At 35.4% G+C, this 19,079-nt stretch overlaps 1 pseudogene; it reads right to left on the bottom strand.

Annotated features, from left to right (window-relative positions):
- Positions 1–9,648: 9,648 nt before the first annotated feature.
- LOC132054474 (sesquiterpene synthase 12-like) lies at positions 9,649–16,802 on the bottom strand (annotated as a pseudogene).
- Positions 16,803–19,079: the final 2,277 nt, after the last annotated feature.

The following is a 19,079-nucleotide window of genomic DNA, read 5'->3' as shown; positions in this document are numbered from 1 at the left end:
TAATGTACCATATATATGTGTATATATATTTGATAAATTGTTCTTTCTCATTTAAGTTTAGTCACCTACAGAGCAATGACATCAATTTTATTTGTAGAAATATAATAGTAGGTTTAGTGAAACATCGCAACACAACTATATATATATATATATATATATATATATATATATATATATATATATATATATATATATATATATATATATATACGGTCAAACCTCTCTATAGTGGCAGCGTTTGTCCGGAAATTTCATGGCTGCTATAGTAAGGTGTTGTTATGCATGTATACTGGCATTCAATATTTAGATCTCATTTAGCTGTTATAAATAAAAGTACGCAAACAATTAACTTTTTATACTTTTTATGTTATAAACAAAAACAATATACTTGTAAATTTTAAAATCTCAATTGATTTTCATATCTCATAAATTAAAAATTGAAAAGACTAATAAATTACTACTAAATCCATAACTAGTTGTACCACACAGATAAATAACTACAATATGTGGAACATATGCATTTTAAATTAATTGAGAATTTAAATATTTCAAGTTAGACGTAAGAACTCTACAATTGTAGGTTGTTTCGTAAATTCTAGTCTCTTAGTGATAATATAACGCTTCAACTGACGAAATTTTTTGTCCAAACGTTTAACAAAAGGAAATTCAATAGCTTTCCCTTGAAGGCTATCTAAGTGCTTAACATTTGACTCTTCTATCTCCAAGTAGCAGTAGGTTGAGGCTCTTCATCGATACATTTGTTGTCACATAATATATTTCTTACAAAATATTATTACACGCTATTTGAGTATGGCTGTTATAAAGAGGTAGTTTTACAAAGAGTGTACCGCTATAACGGATGTCATTCTTTGTTATAGGCAGAATGCTTTTATAGAGAAGTAAAATATAACATGAAAAATCGGTTCCGGGGAAAATCAGGCCGTTATAATAAAATATTGTTATAACGAATGACAATTATAGAGAGGTTTGACTGTATATGATAAATTATTCTTTCTCATTTAAGTTTAGTCACCTACAGAGCAATGACATCAATTTTATTTGTAGAAATATAATAGTAGGTTTTGTGATACATCGCAACACAACTATTATAATACAAATAAATTTTCGGCTTTTACAATTGTGCTCATCAAATAACAGGAAATATTTTTAGGACTTTAATGTAAATTTAGATAATATCAAATAAGCTTTTAAATCTTCTCTAATCCCAAACAATTTGTTGATAAAGAGGACAAAGGGAGGAAATTGAAACATGCAAGTTGTTCCGGTTGCATTTAAAAGGAGTTCATGAATATTCTTTCTAATCTTGTATGCAAAGATTTCTATGAATAGTGATATATAAATTATTGTTGCTGTGTTATACTCTATAACTATGAATAGTCTGCTGATTAGTAGTCTTGATTTATTAATTATTTTGGAGTGAATATAAACCACCTATTCCTTGCGTTGTTATGAGTACTTTTTTTTGTTTGTTGTTACTGTAAGGGCAGAGGTTCAAATATACTCCTCAACTTTACGATTTAAAACAGATATACTCCTCGTTATAAAAGTGGTGTATATATATCCCTATCGATACAAAATGGTGCATATATACCCTTTTCGCTGACAGGATTTTTAAAAAAAAAATTATTTAGGTTATTTTTCAATTAAGAAAAATGCCACGTGACTTTAAAAAAAAAAAAAAAACCTACCCATTTTTTTTAGTAGACATACTTTTCTAAATCCACATAGTAATTTTTTTTCTAGTGATCGGGTCTGGTTCGTTTACAAAAATTGGTAGACTTATTTTTTTAAAGGCACGGAGATATTTTTTTAAACGAACCAGACCCGACACACCAGGAAAAAAATTACCATGTGGCTTTAGAAAAATATGTCTACACAAAAAAAAAAGATAGACTTTTTTCTAAAGTCACGTGACATTTTTTTTAATTAAAAAATAACCTAAATGATTTAAAAAAAAAAAATCCCGTCAACAAAAAGGATATATTTGTACCATTTTGTAACGGCAGGGGTATATTTGCACCATTTTCTAATGACAGGGGTATATATACACCATTGTAATATGGCCTTCATTTTGATATAGGCATAAGCCTATTAGCAAGAATCCAAGTGGAAGATTGAACTTGGGCACCAAGTTTTAATATGTGTGGTGGATACATTTGTTCATGACATTACCCATGGCATCAAACTTGGAGACCAAGTACTTCTTGCTATAAATAGAAGGGCTTCCCATAGTTGAAGACACACCAAAAAACAATTTGAAGAGCTTCTCTTTCTCTTTGTCTTCTTCTCTTCTTTTAGAGTATTATTGTAAGAGAGTTGTGTGTTGGGAAACACTTATGTGAACCCTTCTTTGGAGTGATCTTGTGAGGTTATTCTCTTGGGATACTTTTTGGGATAATTAGAGTATTTACTCTAATTTTGTACTCTCTATTGTACTCTTGTTGATATAATGAAATTGCTCCTCTCCGCTTGTGGACGTAGGTCACACTGACCGAATCACGTTAAATTTGTGCCTCATTTATTTTCTTTGCTTGCCGTTGTTATCAACTTCCTATTGTCTTTGTTATTGTCATTATAACGTTATTTGGCTAAATTTCGCATTACATGGTTTCTCGATCCTAACAAATTGGTATCAGAGCCGGATCTAACCGGGTTAATTTCAATAGCCAAAGATGACTGTAACAAAGACTTACGTTGAGAAATTTGACCGAAGTGCAAACTTCGGGATGTGGCAATTGAAGATGGAAGCTATCCTAATTCAGGACGGCTTAGATATGGCACTGGAAGGAAAGGAGAAGAAACCAGAAAGTATGACGGACCCCGAGTTTGCTGTCATAGACAAAAAAGCAAAATCAGGTATCATTTTAAATCTCTCAAATGAGGTTTTACGTGAGGTATTTGCAGAAACCACAGCCAAAGGCATATGGGAAAAATTAAAAACCTTGTATATGAAAAGGACAGTGGAAAATAGACTTTACCTGAAGCAAAAACTTTACACATTTCGTATGGTTGAAGGTACTTCTATACTCTCACATCTTGATGCATTTGATTCCATTCTTATGGATTTGAGCAATATTGATGCTGAAGTTAAAGATGAGGATCAAGCCGTGTTATTGCTTATTTCCCTTCCCCAGTCATTTAAACATATAAGAGATACTATGCGTTATGGCAAGGATAATATCTCTTATAGAGATATCAAATCTATCTTAAAATCAAAAGAACAGATAGATAGAGATATTACTGGGGAAACTAGTACACCCCTTGGGGAAGGCTTGTTTGTAAGAGGTAGATCTAATAATAAAGAATCAAGTAGTGAGAGGTCTAAACCAAGGTCAAAGTCTAGATACAGACATGTTGTGTGCAAATATTGTCATAAGAAAGGTCATATTATTTCCGAATGCTATAATTTGAAAAACAAAGAAAAGCATAAGGAAAAGAAAAATGAGCACCAAAATACTAACGCCGCTGAAGCAAGTGTAGCTGCAGATGAGATCGAGGGAACAATATTTTTAGCTACTAACAATAGCTTTAAATCTAATGACGAGTGGATTTTAGATTCTGGTTGCTCTTATCATATGTGTCCTAATAGGGATTTGTTTACCACATACGAATCTGTTGGAGGTGGAGTTGTCTTGATGGGCAATAATGCTCCATGCAAAGTTATTGGTAAAGGTACAATCCGAATCAGAATGCACGATGGCGTGGTGAGAACTCTCATCGATGTTAGATATGTTCCTGACTTAAAGAAAAATCTCATCTCATTGGGCACTCTAGAATCTCTCGGGTGCAAATACACAGGTGAAGGTGCAGTTTTGAAAATCTCTCTAGGTGTTCTGGTGATAATGAAAGCACACAGATCTGGTACGTTGTACACTTTATTGGGATCCATTGTTACAGGTGCTGCTGCAGTTTCAACATCAAATCAACCCGATTCCAACATCACCAAATTGTGGCATATGCGATTGGGGCATATGAGTGAGAAAGGTCTTTCCTTTCTCAGCAAAAGAGGTCTCCTATGTGGACAAAGTACTGGAAATATGGAGTTCTGCGAATCTTTTGTGTGTTCGGGAAGCAGAAAAGAGTCAGCTTCAAATCTCCAGTAGTTCATCGAACAAAAGGTACTTTGGATTACATTCATTCAGATCTTTGGGGTCCTTCTCGTACCCCGTCAAAAGGTGGTGCCAGGTATTTGCTAACTTTCATTGATGATTATTCAAGGAAAGTTTGGGTTTATTTCCTGAAAAATAAAAGTGATGTTTTCTTAACTTTCAAACAATGGAAAGTTTTGATTGAGAAGCAAACAGGAAAACAGGTCAAGTGGCTTAGAACAGATAATGGCTTGGAATTTTGTAATGATGAGTTCAACGAATTTTGCAAAAATGAAGGAATTGCTCGACATCACACTGTGAGGATGACCCCTTAGCAAAATGGTGTTGCAGAAAGGATGAACAAAACTCTTTTGGAAAGAGCTCGTTGCTTGATTTCAAATCTTTGGGTTGACAAACGCCTTTTGGGCAGAAGCTATCTCTCTGACTTGTTATATTGTCAACCGTGCTCCTTCTGCACCTTTGAACTTTAAGACTCCTGGGGAAATGTGGTCAGGTACTCCTGCTAATTATTCAAATTTAAAAAATTTTGGTTGTCCCGCGTACATGCATGTGAATGAAGGAAAATTAGAGCCAAGGGCTAAAAAGTTTTTTTCCTTGGATATGCATCTGGGGTGAAAGGATATAGACTCTGGTATCCTGATCCCAAGTCACCAAAATTTATAATAAACGACATTTATTTACGACATATATAAAATGTCACTTAAATTTTTCGACATTTAGATAAATGTTGGTAAGAAATAAACGACACTTATTTACGACATATATAAAATGTCACTTAAATTTTCCAACATTTAGATAAATGTTGGTAAGAAATAAATGACATTTATTTATGACATATATAAAATGTGACTTAAAGTTTTTGACATTTATTAATGTTGGTAAAAAACTTACAACATTTACCTGTGACATTTGTAAAATGTCATATTTAAATTTGATGTTTTGGTCAATATCAATAAAATAAATTTATGACATTTATACTTATTTTATCAATATCAATAAAATAAATTTATGACATTTATACTTAGTTTCGAAATTTGCTGCGAATATTATGAGCTATTTATAATGTAGTTGAACCACTGATCTATGTAATTTCTGAATGCGGCCAAGGAACACGTTGGCTTTTGTTCTGGGGTCGTTATTGAAACTACAGAAAAAAGTCATCAAAAAGAAATTAAGAATAATAATTGAAGAAAGAGAAATAGTAGGCGTTGCAAGCTATGCAAATTGCAAAAGCCAAATCTGATAGGCCATGCAAATTGAAAAAGCCAAATCTGATGGGCCAATTGGACTGTGAAGCCTCGTACAATCGAAGCTTTCACTTTCATTTTAAGACCATTTTGTCTTTAATTTTGACCCTCAAATTACCGGTCTTTAATTTGTGTCCTTCATCTAATATCATGAGGTTTGGGATTCGTTCCCCGGCTAAGTTTAAAAAAGAAAATCTGCAAGGTAGATTTTCGTAGCAAAATTAGGCCTATTCGGGAAAAGACTAAGCCTTAAAGTAGAGTTTTGCAAAATTACAACTGAGTAAAAAAAATTTTTTTTTTTTTTGCCTTAATGCAAACCTTTACATTGCCAAAGGCAAAACTCTGCCTTAAGTAGAGTTTGCAGTCAAACTCATCCTGATTAGGTAGAGTTTTGCAAGCAAAACTCTGTCTTGCGAATCCAAACTCTACCTTACAAATTTTTTTTAAAAATTTTTGACTGAGCCAGGATTCGAACCCGAAACCAAGGGGTTTTTAGCGAAGGGCAAAAAATAAAGACCACCAATTTGAGGGGCAAAAATTAAAGACTACCCCCGAATAAGGAGAATCGTACAAATTGCCCTTAAACACCAATTGAGAGAAAAAAAAAAATGGGGAGTTGAAAGCTTAATCCATGACAATATAAGAAAATAATATGTGAAGAAAAATAAAGACTGTGAGCGTTGTTTCTTTTGAGTGTGGTGATGATACAAGTTTATCTCATAAAATATGCATGTCATACCGTGACATACAAGTGTGTGTTTGTACGTATGTAAAGTCTATGTTGTATGCATGAAAGTTGTATGTGTGACTTTTTTAGGGTAATGGTTGTAAAGTGTATGTAAATGTATATAAGTTGATCTTGTATCCACAAGAATATAGTTAGGCACACTTAATAAGCACGATACAATATATATTACGCTTAAGCCCGGATACCATGTATTCCGCTATATTTTGAAACAAACAGCTGTTACATTTCGTAAATACACAAACTATCGCTATATTTCGTAATTAGAGGCGGAACTAAAGCTATATATGAATTTTTTAAATATAAATACAAGATAAAATTTACTAAATTATACCTAATAAATTTTTCCTCTTTGATATTAAGAATATGGTAGAAAATAATTGTCAACTTTAATTCTGAATCCCTAAAGTAACAATTTTGGGACAATTTTATTTGAATAAAAATGACTGTTAATTGAAAATGGAGAAAATTTTCTATACATAATAAGTGCCAAGGAGGGACGAACACAGCAGTCCCTCCTTGTACCCACTGCTTTTCAAATTGTACCCACAGTGTATATTTGTACCAAAAGCTATATAACTTGTACATTTTATTCAATTATTTTTATACCCCACGTAGACATATGTCATAATACTTAATATTTATTCCCTTCTCATGTATAGACATATGCACTTCAAATTTAATTCTCCGACATATTTATTTCCTCCGTGCACTTTTACTTGTTCACTGTTGACTTTTTGTGTTTTAACTGAATATTTATTCTCTTCTCATGTAAAGATATATGCAGTTCAATTTTAATTCTCCTACACAAATTTATTTCCTCCATGCACTTTTACTTGTTCACTTTTGGCTTTTTACATTCTTATAGAAAAAGTACCAAAAGCTATATAACTTGTACACTTTATTCAATTATTTTTATATCCCACGTAGACATATGTCATAATACTTAATATTTATTCCCTTTTCATGTATAGACGTATGCACTTCAAATTTAACTCTCCGATATATTTATTTCCTCCATGCACTTTTACTTGTTCACTTTTAACTTTTCATATTCTAGCTGAATATTTATTCTTTTCTCATGTATAGACATATGCAGTTCAATTTAATTTCCCTACACAAATTTATTTCCTCCATACACTTTTACTTATTCACTTTTGACTAAGGCTACTATATGTAATACACGCCTCAGTGCACTCAAAAACATATTGACAAAGACTACAACTTTTGAGTCTTAATAAAATGTGTGGCCTAACAATCTGACTACAATCATTTAACGCTTTTCGCCTTTGACAACACGGTTGCTCATTAATTCACCAGAGCACTTGTTGAAATCAAATTTTTCTAGATGAAACATGATCTCATATACTCCATTAAGATAGAATCTTCCGCTTCTAATCCTTTGACATGGCCAGTTGACTGTTAAGAATATAAAAGCCACCTTGGTATAATGAGACGATCATGTTCATAACACTTTATTTTAGACAGGTATGGATTAGATCCACGATCAACTACAACTTCATTTAGGCATCAAGCACCTTTCCAAGCACCACTTTCCCGCTTAGGAGATATCGAAGATGCTTTTCAGAGTTATAATCTTCAAACCATACGAATTGATGACAGTGGCATTTTCTTTTGTAGATTTTCTTGGAAAGTACTGAAACAGTGGCAGGAAAGCTCTCCATTTCCCAAATGATCAGGCATAAGTGGATGCCCTTTAAGGCCTCTTTCTTTATGCATAGATTATTGAGAAGAATAATTCCTACTGATGAGGTTATCAGACTCTTTATAATTCATGGTCCGTCTAGATGGTCCTGATGTCCTCTTTGTCACGAGGAGTCTATCGATCATGTATATTTGAGTCCCCAAAAGAACCTAGAATTATTATAATCAAGTATGTGGAATTCCTACGGTAGCCGTCTCGGGCAGAATCTTATAAACTGGTGGCTGATGAAAGCTAATAATCAAATTCATGCCTTTGTCCTCTAATGCTTGCTTAATATCATCTTGCTGGGAATCTTGAAAACATATATATGTAGTTTCAAGTTTAATGCTACCAAATATACTTTCAAAAGATTCCAACATCAAATTCAGACCATGATCCTTATCATTATGCAGATTCATTTCCCTTTTGTTACTTAGGAGGTCGTTGGCCAGCTATGATCAGTATAACTGAAAGACTGCAGCTCTTAATTATACCAATGGCCTTTTAGATAGGCTTAAGTGCATATCTTTCAGCAAGGTCAAAAAAAAAAAAAAAAAAACACTTTGCACTGAATTGGGAGTAGAATGAGTAAATATCTTAAAAGGTCACTCAACTTTGAGAAATTATTTAGCAAAGTCATTGAACTTTGCTACATATCAATAATATCATTCGACTTTAGCCTTTACTCTCATAAAAACACTCAACTAAATATGTCATAAAAAAATATGACATGACAATATTAATTAATTTTTTTATGCCATGTAGACATGGACCCCACAAATTTAAAAAAATCATATTTTAATATCTCAACATCCACCCACCAACCCTTCATTTAAAACTCATTTTCTTTGTTGTTTCTACCTTATTTTTATGCGTGCTCTTATTTTTTTTCTTGAAATTATTTTCTTATTTATTTATTGCACTGTCCTTCATTTAGCTTCTACAGTCTTTCTTTTCGTCTCTATTTTATTATCTTTCTACTTTGTTTATATATATCTATTTAATAGATAAGACTTACTCATATAAGATATTTACACCAAATCAATATGTATGAATCTTATTATAATTAAGAAATAAATAAAATAAAAATACATAGTAATTAATCATAATTAAAGAATATATAGAAACACGTGAATGTTATTATTGTATGCAAAATTTGAAAGGAAGAGGCCACATAGGACCAGTTGGACCCTTTCCTTTTGTAAGCAACAACAATTTAAAAAAAAAAAAATCACCAAAAAAAAAAACAACAATTTTTTTGGTTAATATATGTTGGAACTAAGGTTAAAAATAAATCCGTTGGCATTAGTGTTTTCAATGAGTCAATTGAAATTTAAAAACTTAGCTCTCACGTAAAGTGTCTAAAGTAGTACATTAATTTTTATACATTAAATTTTAGAAAAAACTGAAATGTATATCCAAAATTAAAATATGAATTTATTTTATTTTATTTGTGGGGTCCATGTCTACATGGCATAAAAAAATTGATTAATATTGCCATGTCAAATTTCTTTGATGACACCTTTAGTTGAGTGATTTTATGAGAGTAAAGGCTAAAGTTGAGTGAGTTTATTGATATGTAGCAAAGTTTAGTGATTTTGCCACATAATTACTCAAAGTTGAGTGATCTTTTGAGATATTTACTCTCAAAATATGTGAGTTCCATTTGGAGGGAAAGGAATTCAGGAGTGTATGAGCATATAGAGAAAACAGGGGAAGATATTTCCAGGGACATTGCATATATTTGTAATATTAGAGCTAGACCCACAGTTAGTATTTTACTGAGAAAATGTACTTTTTGAATTTTTCTAACTGTGAGTCCTGAGGATGATGTTACTGCATATGTAGCTAGCAGTTTCAGTTGTAATGTATTTAGAAGGTCTACATTACTATCATTTTGTGCCAATGAACGTTCAAAATTGGAAGTGAGACTTGCTTTATCTTTTGGGAAACAAAATAAAAGAGATAAGTATTATTGTTGTATTTACTTCATGTCCAGTCATAGCACACGTTATCCTATTAATTACTGGGGAAGCTCGAACTATCAATGGCTCATTTATCATCCATTCAAAAGTCTCTCTGGATATAAATTCCTCCATACCGAACAAAGAAGTTGTTGCTGTCATCATATAGCCACAAGTTACAAGTGTATTCTTCACATACTCCTCGCAATTTGGAGTATAGCCAGCATCCGACCATTGGGCTTCCTTAAGAAAGGCCCTCACCAACTTCTTCATCTAAAAAAGAAATAGAAGTAAGCTAGAAAATAAATATCTTCTTCTTAATGAGAGCGTTTCCTTGTCACAAAAGTTTTTATTTCTTCAATTTAACTTAGTCTAACTGATAAATGTGGGTTAGTCAAGCAATGTTACCTCATATTTTCCATAATATACGTGGTCCGATTTACATTCCTTCGCCAATAATTTTTCCATTTCACCGTAAACGTCTAGAAGGGCTTGATAAACAGGTCTCATACATGGCGGTAATGAATCAATCTCACTAATGTCCCATCTAAAAATCAGGATTTGTATCAGAATCACAACCTAAATTTTACGCCTTGTATATATTGTTTCACTCACACGATAACAACAGGAAGACATGTTATTCATATTCATCAATAAGAGATTGTAGATCTACAAAGTTTATGTTTTACCTCTGGATTGCATTGGTTAAAGGCACAAGTTCATCAAGGGTTGCATAAGCATCAAAAGTATCATCAAGGATGGTATCGATCTTGAGTACTTTTACTAGCATTTTTCTCGCACGACTATACTGAGGCTCAAAATACAATCCTAATATCCAGAAGTAACACTCGACCAATCTGTATCTTGCATATGGATATTTATTTGCAAAATCCCAATCTTTCCACCACCTACATCACCAGAGCAATGGTTTGTTGCATTCCATTTTTGTTAAACCCAAACTATCATTATTCATTTAATTAAAGAAAAAAGATCAACTAATATAGTACCTTGTAAGCTCTCTCTAGTGCAGCTTTTGCAACGCGTTAGTTTACGAAGGCATGTATGCATCGAATCGTTGTGTGCATCAATGCCTTCGTAAACAATCCTAATATCGTTGTGTGCATCAATGCCTTCGTAAATGGCTATGTATTTCCTTGCACCCACCCTTGGAGTAGCTTTGCGAATAGGGTAGCCGAAACTTGATAGCTTGAACTTTTAGCGAGTCGGTCAAGCTGGGGAGCATGAACTCGAGACGAGTGGTAGTAAAGTTAAGGGCTTCTTCAAGAATCTCCTCCTCGTGCACTCTTAGATGTGCTGCTTCATACAGACTTAATAATCCTTGGACATCATTAGTAAGCGTTTCTTTGAATCTTCCGTCATGGTTAGTGAATTGCTTGAACACATCTAATTAAACAACATGTTTTTAATTTGACAGAAATTAATTTAGTTAAAATCCAAAAAAAAAAAAAAACAGTTATGTCAAGTTATATATATCTACCAAGAGAACTTACATATTCTTACAATAGTTGGCAGATTTAACAGCTAAGTAATCTAGAATTGCCATATCAAAATTGGTGACAATTTTTCAGTATAAGGACAAAATTACAATTCGGGGAGAAAAGAATAACGAATTGCAGTTACTGGCTGTGTCCCAAAAAATAATGCTAAGCCCATGGATGTCGGGCATATTTCACTATGTTATAATATCAAATTTTCTATATATTTACCTGTTTCGTGATGAATTTAAGTGTGTCCATATGCCCAATTAATTAAAGTCGAGGTCCAGCAGCACACAAGGCTCTGAGAATCTGCGGTGAACAATAATTTCCGTGCGGCGGCTGGAATTTCCGGCAAAAGTGAATGTGTTCTTTTTACCAGGAGCTGGTCCAAGAGCCGTATCCATTTAGCCTTACAAATTTTTGCCTGCTTTACTTTACTGTATATTTGTTTCACTTTGTTGCCTTTAGCTTTAACTGGTGCTTTAGTATTGACCTCTATTTGTCTTGGATAAACCTTTGACTAGTGCTTATTTGCTTTAGTGGCTTTAGTGAGGGATGATAGACTAGGGTCATGTTCTCAGCCGGGGTCGGGGGCTAGGGGGGGGGGGGGGGTTAAGGGTGCTAAGGGAGCTTCTAGGTTGAGAGTAGGGTCTTGGAACATTGGGACTTTAACGGGAAAGTCTATAGAGCTAGTTAAGATTCTTAAGAAGAGGATGATTAATATTGCTTGCGTCCAAGAGACTAAATGGGTGGACCTAAAGCTAAGGATGTGGACGGGTATAAGCTTTGGTTCTCGGGTAAGTCGGGAGACAGGAATGGGGTAGGCATCTTGGTTGATAGTGAGCTAAGGGATCAGGTGGTAGAGGTTAGAAGGGTCAATGACAGGATGATGACGATTAAGTTGGTCGTTGGAGGGTTCGCCTTGAACATTATTAGTGCTTACGCGCGGCAAGTGGGCTTGGACGAGGAGGAAAAGAGGCATTTTTAGGAGGATTTGGATGAAATGGTGGGAGGTATACTGCCTACTGAGAAGTTATTCGTAGGAGGAGATTTCAATGGACACGTTGGGTCCGTTTCGAGGGGTTATGAGGATGTACATGGGGTTTTTTTGGCTTTGGAGACGAGGAGACGGAGGGAGGAGTCTCGCTTCTGGTTTCGCTAAGGCTTTTTGTTTGGTGGTAGCCAACTCGAGTTCCTTGAAGAAGGAAGAGCACCTGATAACCTTTCGTAGCTCGGTAGCTCGGTGCGGACGCGGACTTTGCTTCTTAGAAAGGATGATAAATGTCTTGTAAAGGCAAGGTCGTTTCCGGCGAGAATCTTATGACCCGACATAAGCTATTGGTGATGGTTGGAGATCAAAAGGAAGAAGAAGAAGAAGAGGGTCATAGATGAGCGAGATCGAGATCGAGGTGGGGAGTTTTGACTGCTGCAGTGCTGCCACGAGAATTAGGGGAGAAGTTGATGGCTTTAGGGGCGTGGGAGGAAGCGGGGAGATACGAGCGATGTGTGGGATAGGACGGCCGATTTGCATTAGAGAAAGCGCCCAAAAGAGGTTTGGGGGTCTCGAAGGTCGCCATGGTGGGCAGGGGATTGGTGGTGGAATGGGAAGTCAAGGTAAAGTGGAAGAAAAAGAAACGAGGGCGTATGCAAAGGCGGTAGACGATGAGGATGACGAAGAGAAGCGGACGAATAGGGAAAAGTATAAGATGGCGAGAAAAGAGGCGAAGTTGGCAGTGTCGGCAGCGAAAACGGCAGCGTTTGAATGCCTTTATGTAGAACTAGAGGACAGAGGCGGGGATAAGAAGTTGTTCAGGCTTGCCAAGGTGAGAGAGAGGAAGGCACGCGACCTGGATCAAGTGAAGTGCATCAAAGACGAGGATGGCAAAATGTTGGTAGAGGAAGCTCTCATTAGACGGAGATGGCAGTCATACTTCCATAAACTCTTGAATGGAGAAGGGGACAGAAACATTGTGTTGGGAGATTTGGAGTACTCTGAGAGGCATCGCGATTGTGGTTATTGTAGAAGTGTAAGGGTCGACGAGGTTAAGGGTGTTGTTCGTAGGATGCGGGGGAAAGAGCGGTCGGACTCGACGAGATCTGGAATTTTGAAAAGAATGCGAGCGGCGGGCTTGAGTGGGCGATTGGGTTGTTTAATGTCATTTTTAAGACGGCGAAGATGTTCGAAGAATGGAGGTGGAGTACAATGATTCCTTGTACAAGAACAAGGGCGACATTCAAAGCTGCAACAGCCTATAGAGGTAAAGATGTCAATTGCTAAGCCACGTTATGAAAGTGTGGGAAAGGGTGATAGAGATGAAGGTGAGGAGAGTATCTGTATTTTAGAGAACCGATTCGATTCATGCCGGCGTTCTACTACGAAGCCATTCATATTGTTAGGAGATTGGTGGGAGCGAGTATGGGAGCGGAAAAGGGACTTGCACATGGTATTCATCGACCTAGAGAAAGCTTACGATAAAGTGCCAAGAGAGATTCTGTGGAGATGTTTGGAGGCTAAAGGTGTACCTGTGGCGTACATTAGAGTGATCAAGGACATGTATCATGGAGCCAAGCCCAGGGTAAGGACTATAAGAGGAGACTCGGAGCACTTCCCAGTTCTGATGGGTTTGCATCAGGGATCAACCTTTAGCTCATTTTTATTTGCCTTGATGATGGATGGATTGACGCGACGAATTCAAGGTGAGGTGCCATAGTGTATGTTGTTCGCAGATGACATAGTCTTGATTGACGAGACTCGTAGCAGAGTTAACTCTAAGCTAGAGGATTGGAGACAGATGTCAGAGCCTAAAGGATTCAAGTTGAGTAGGACCAAGACAGAGTACTTGGAGTGCAGATTCAGTGGCGTACCTCAGGAGGCTGACGTGGAAATAAAGCTTCGTAGCCAGGTCATTCAAAAGAAAGGAAGTTTCAAGTATCTTGGATCTATTTTACAAGGAAATGGGGATATTGACGATGATGTCACACATCGTATTAGTGCAGGATGGTTGAAATGGAGGCTCGGCTCCCGAGTCTTCCGTGACAGAAAGTGCCACCAAAACTTAATGGCAAATTCTACAAAGTGGTGGTTAGATCGACTTCGTGTTGTACGGGGCGAGTGTTGGCCGGTCAAGAACTCTCGTGCGTAGAAGATGAAAATCACGGAAATGAAATCTGCGGTGGATGTGTGGGCACACAGAGAGATAGGATCGGGAATGAGGACATCGGGACAAGGTGGGAGTGGCATCGGTGGAGAACAAGATGCGGAAACGAGGTCGAGATGGTTTGGGCATGTGAAGAGGAGAGACACATGCCCCAATGCGGAGGTATGAGAGGTTGGCTATGGACGGTTTAGGAGGAAGATAAGGCCAAAGAAATATTGGGGAGGTGATTAGGCAAGACATGACGATTGTCAGATTACCGAGGACATGATCTTAGATAGGAGGTTGTGGAGGGCTCAGATTAGAATAGAAGGCTAGTAGGTAGTCTCTCTTTTCTGTCACACTAGTAGGCGTAGTTTTGCTCTACTTTTTATTGCCCTTTAATTCCTGCTTTTATGTGTTGGGTCTTATCTTTCCATGCTGTTTTATCATGACTTCGTTGCTCTTGTTATTTCTCATTTTCGTATTACTTTGATTTGCTTGTCATTATCCCGACTTTTTTTCCCTTGCTTTCTTGAGCCGAGGGTCTTTCGGAAACTTGACTTCCCTACCTTCCAAGGTGGAGGTAAGGTGCGTACATACTTAACTCCTCCCTGACCACACTGTGGGATTCAACTGGGTATGTTGTTGTTGATATATTTTGTTGGATGCTACCGATGGGGTAAGTATTTGAGCTCAAGTATTTTTCAATTTCTGGCTGGACGTGAATGTCAAAGTAAGAGTTAGATCATGCTTATGTCTAAAGAAAAAGTGAGTTCTCAAGAAGTACTAGAGAAAACTATAGTCGGTAAAAAGAAAAAACTGAAGCGATAGAGAGCATAGATAAGTAGCCTACCACAATGTGACTGTTAATGTGCGAGGGGCCCTTATAGAATGGATCAACTTCAAATACCTTCGCTAAGATTCAAGCATAGGAAGCACAATTTTTTGTGACTCTGTTAATGTGTAAAAGCCTAGTAAATAACTAACTGCTTTAGGCTTTTAATTAAACATTAAACCTGTATATTAGGTTCTCTTTTGTATGCAGTTTAAGTTTGAAGGCAAGGATGTGTAAATCCACCTCTTTGTAACTGATTGGTTTTTGGTGATCAATACAACACCCAGGGGTACTGGGAATTTAATTCAAAAAAGGATAAGTAACCTACCTGAAGATATGTAATGGCCTTGTTGCCTCACTAATCGGAAACGAAGAGCAACGACGTAAAGGTTGTCATCAATATTATTATTCTCACTCTCTAGTTGGGACCTCCTATCAAAGATGTTCTGAATGGATGTTTCGATCTCATTATGGAAATGATATGCTACTCCCAGTCGTTGGATTTTGTCTATGAACACAAGTTTTTGTGTACTGCTGTCAGGAGTTTCCACCAACATTTTCCTGATGATCTCTTTCAACTCATTAAGTTCAAGTTGTTCTTGGGTACTAATTTCCTGCAGTAGAAAATTTAGCATAGTATATTAGTTTTGAAACTTAAGACTATAAATAATTATACTCCCCCTGTCCCAATTTATGTGGCTTAGTTTGACTCGGCACAAGTTTAAGGGGGAAAAAAAATGACTTTTCAATCTTGTGGTCCCAACTTAAGATGTGTGTAATGTACGAAAATATTCTTTCAATCTTGTGGTTTTAAACTTGTCATGTAGGATGTTTAAATTGTCAACATACTAAATATAAAAAGAGACATTTTTTTTGGGACAGATTAAAAAGGAAAGTAGGACATTTAAATTGGGACGGAGGGAGTAGTAAACGATTTCAAAGGTCATTAACTTGTGATAAATGTACGTAATGTTGGAGAGGCTGGAAATTTAGAAAAAGAAGGGAAGCATATCTATTATATACAGTTTGTTGAGAAGTGTAGGAGAGAAAATGGTATCCCCAAACGCTTGATGAAAAATTTGCCAAAGGACGTGAAGAAGTGCTGCTAGAAGAAGGATCCACTATTGCTTGCGTTATTATTTTTGTTGATTGTAGTGCCACTTGACAAGTGTAGAAATGGAAATTAGGATATGATTCCCAGTGAGTAGATTGAAAATTTGCTCTCAATCTAGGTGAAGCAACCATTCTTGATTCATTCTTTTGTCTCAGCTCTCTTTCCGAGTTCCCAATAAGCAGTATTGTATCGACGAGAAGTCGATTGAAAATTAGGCAACTGAGGAAAGATTGGTAATGCAAACATTGCTTGGCTCATCATTTGCAGTTACACTTTCGAGTGTTGCAGCTAATTATATGGCCATCCCAGTTAAATCGTAGAGAAAATATAGGAGTAATTGTTTAGCATCAACTTAAACATGAATGATTTATGGCCATTTGCCAATGGTGTCGGTTTTTCACACTTGAGGTTGCAAAGTTTATTCATATGACTTGGACAGAATTTCTGTTTCCGTTGTACAAGCATGACAATCTGGTTTTGAGCAGGAGGAGGTTGATTTCTTGATGCAACTGTTCGAGGAGTTCTTTCAAGAATTTCTAATGTAATCTGTTTGGTTAAGGTAGGCCTCATTTGAACATACAATCTTTTTTTTTTTTTTTTCTTACTTTGTTTTTCAAAATATTATTTGGTTATATTGTAGTCAATTTTTCATTCCAACTTGAATTTGAGTTTTTCAAGTTTGAAAATTAATTCTAACCACTTTCTCAAATAGTTCCTCGCAAAACTTCAACTTTTTTTTTCCAGTAAGATGCATGTCAAAACACAACTTTAGTTTTCAAATGCCCTTTTTTTTTTAACTTAACTTCAAATACTATTTTCTTTTAAATATCACCAAATTCACGCTCAAATGCCTACTAGTATATATCTAGATCCAGTTTGGTGGCTTTTCTTCTTTCTCTTCACGTCGAAGTTCTTCACAATTTTAAAAAACGTCCTGGAAGGAAGCTTTCAACTATTATTGATTAAATTTTTGTAATGGTATAATCCCAGTCATTTACCTTAACTGCAAAAAAATAACTTTTTGTGAGAAACCCATGAAGACTCACGAGAAAAGTAATGATAATACCTGGACTAAATTCTCTTGAAAGAAATAGTTCTACACGAAGGCAGATCCAAGATTTGGAGATTTCAGGTGTCACTGCTTTGAACAAAGACGTGTTTCTATTTACACGGTCTAAATAGAATAAAAATTGATGGGTTTGATCAAATTTGGGCTTCAGTTCGAGTTATTCATCTTTACGGTTTATATATTCAAATCAATCGAACAAAACAAATGTAATAATCATGACAACTTAGCACAAAGCATACAACTTGGAAGAGGTAACTGCTTAAAATAAAAAAGGAAGCAAATAAGTCAGCAAAAATTAATAAAAGAAAAAAGGTAACAGATATTAAAGTTAAAAGGTTTTACATTAGGTTGGTGTTAGTGTAAACGCAGCATACAAAGTTTTAAAACGTTTCCCAGATCGAATCCAAACTCGCATCCCTTAAGAGTAAAATCTGGATTTTAGAGCTTGTTTGTCCTAGCGGTTTTGAGGCCAAAAGCATTTTTTTGAAAGAAAAAAAATGCACTCTTTTTGCATATTCGAGTGTTTGGCCAATTAGTAAAATTGCTTTTAAGTGGAAGCAGAAACAGTTTTTTCTCAAGGTTGAAAAGAAGCATAAAGCTCCTTTAAAAAAGCAGAAGCAGAAATTAATCTTCTTCAAGACAAAAATATCCCTACCATAAATACATATTTATCAAGTATATCCTTATTAATCCATTAGGGATGAAATCATTTAAGAATCTTTTGACTATTTAATTTTTGCGTTGAATTTTAATTTGTGGAATGATTTTGAATTTTATTTTGGTTGTAGTTTTTTAGTATATTTAAATCATCATGTTGATATTATATCGGTATAATTTTTTCTTTTTATTTATGTATTATAGTTATTAAAAAAATTAATATGTACTTTTAAATTTTAATTAGTTAAAAGTAAACACTTAATTAAAGTCTTTCAAAATAGATATCTAAAATAATTGCTCTTTGTAAAATAATTGTTATAGCCCGTATTTCGTACGTTCGGATTCGGATAAGGGCAAAGCTATGTGATCTTGTTTAATGCACAAGTTGTTTATGAGTATTGTTTATGAATATTATTAGTAGGGAAATATTGGAAAAAGGCTAAGGATAAAAGGGAAACCCGCAAAGTGGCTCATGGAAAAATTGTGGAAGACTAGGGGCAAAACGGGAATTTCACAATGTTCAAGAAAAGGCCAAGGATGACTAAGTCAAATAATTAAGTCATCTTTTATTTTCAAGAAAAAGGAAGAAAACTCTAGGAAAAGGGAGAAGGGCCATGTGTTCATTTTTAGAAGACATGTGGAAATATACATGTATGAATATGGAAGTGATGACAAAGTAAGAAATTAGTCATCTTTTATTTTAAGAAAATTCTAGAGATTTCAAGAGAAGTGGCATGTGCCTCACATGTTCATAAGAGCTATATATATGAGAGAGGGCCACTATATTCATTAAAGTTAACTAAGGAAGTTGAAGAAAGAAAGAGAGGAAAAAAAAAAAGAGAAGAAAGGGGTTCGCCATGGTGGAAAAAAAATGGGGCCATGGGAAAGTTGATCAAATTAATCTCTCCTAGTTTTCTTACCAATTGGAAGGTCCTCTACAACATGGAAGAATTGTTGGAACAAGGAAATTATTCATT

This window comes from Lycium ferocissimum, chromosome 4, assembly GCF_029784015.1.
Source record: "Lycium ferocissimum isolate CSIRO_LF1 chromosome 4, AGI_CSIRO_Lferr_CH_V1, whole genome shotgun sequence".
Lineage (NCBI taxonomy): Eukaryota > Viridiplantae > Streptophyta > Magnoliopsida > Solanales > Solanaceae > Lycium > Lycium ferocissimum.
This window is presented reverse-complemented; position numbering and strand designations above follow the sequence as displayed.